The sequence below is a fragment of the Chrysochloris asiatica genome, unplaced genomic scaffold (genome assembly GCF_000296735.1).
Source record: "Chrysochloris asiatica unplaced genomic scaffold, ChrAsi1.0 scaffold00106, whole genome shotgun sequence".
Classification (NCBI taxonomy): domain Eukaryota; kingdom Metazoa; phylum Chordata; class Mammalia; order Afrosoricida; family Chrysochloridae; genus Chrysochloris; species Chrysochloris asiatica.
In genome coordinates this window covers 8,481,219-8,482,941 of record NW_006408624.1, presented here as the reverse complement: position 1 = coordinate 8,482,941, position 1,723 = coordinate 8,481,219, and positions in this window count along the sequence as shown.

The window sequence follows — 1,723 nt, the reverse complement described above, 5'->3', positions numbered from 1 at the left end:
GGCTCCTTGGAAAGCCAATATAGAGTTGCTTTGGAATCCTGGTGTGGCACTGTAGAATGAGCACTGGACTGATATCCCCAAGGACTATCACAGTTCAAACACATCAGCTGCTCCTCAGTAATCCTCTACAGGGCCACTATGAGTTGGAACTGACTTGATGGCACTTGAGTTGAAATCAAATCCATGACACTTAACAATAACAGTGGCATTTAGTGAATGGGGGTCAGGAAGGATAAATGTTCTGCAGTGAAGAATTGTCCCATATCCTACGAGCTTTCAAACGTTTGCTTAAATATCGTTATAGGTAAATAATAATAATCTCTTGATATTTATTGTGGTGTTAACTGTCATCAATTCAATTCTGACTCATAGTGAACCCATGTGAGCAGATTAGAACTGTCCATAGGGTTTTCAAGGCTGTGGTATTTTAGAAGCAGGTCGCCAGGCACTTCTGGGTGGGTTTAAACCACCAATCTTTTGGTTAGGAATCGATCATTTAACTGTTTGCACCACCTGGGGACTCCTTGTTTATAATGTCTTGAACTTAAGCCCTAATAACCCCAAATTGTTGTTTTTTCATTGTTGTTTGTTTTTAATTCACACTGAATCTTCCAGGAATGGAACTACTATATAAATCAAGAGAGGACTGTTGGTTGCTTTATTTGGAATTTAACTGATTTCATTCATCATATCATGGCCAACTATAGAGCTTGTGGTATCCCATTTGTATTTCTAACTGCCACTGGTGAGTGGAAGGAGCCCTGGCATCATGATGGATTGCAAGCTGAGCTGCTAACCCACAAGGTCAGTAGTTTGAATCTGCCAGCCACTCTGAAGGAAAAAGATGAGTCTGTCTGCTCTCATAAAGATTTACAGCTTTGGAAACTCTATACAGGGCCGCCATGAGTCAGAACACAACTACCACCACCACCACGTGAGTACGGGTGTACACACCTGAGCACAGGTATACCCACCTATCTGAATCATTCACCTTGTCTTTTAATATAGTTGAGGCTTGCACATTATATTGTTGTTGTTAAGAGTTGTTAAGTGCCATCAAGTCGGTTCCGACTCATAGCAACCCTGTATAGGGTTTCTGAGGGGCAACTAGTGAGTTTGAACCACTGAAGTTCAAATCGATCTGTGGTCCAGTTTGTCCTACAGTGCCACGCCAGGACTCTGCACATTATATTATATAATATATATATTCTTTTGTGAAAACTTACTTTTCTGTGAAGTTCTTTTCTATTCATTATAGCTTGCCAGCAAGCTTATATGCCTGCTCATGTGTTTCCTTTGAGTTTCAGTTTTAGAGAGAGGGTTGTCAAGAAGGAACTTTATTGTTTGCCTTGATGGCTTCCCTGAGAACAGCTTGCTTATTCTTGCAGTAGCCAGTCATACTGCCATTTTTGTTTTGGGCTTTTCCTGATAATCTTTCTTTGAAGATGCATCTTCTGTCACTCTAGCTGTTCCAGGATAGTCTGCTTGTCCTTTCTAGTGGTAATGTCCCACCTCAGAAAGTTCTGGATGGGACTCAGGATTCCAACAAAGGTCCTATACTCTGAAAAGGCTCTGCAAGAGGCCTGTTTCACTGGGCAAGTTCTAGAAACACTTTTAGGTATTCCAATCAGTTACAGGCTGAAGACGGGCTTACAAGTTTTCTGTAATCATGTTTCCCAACATTCCTTTCTATCCCACTCAAGTGTCTATTTTACAATAGTAG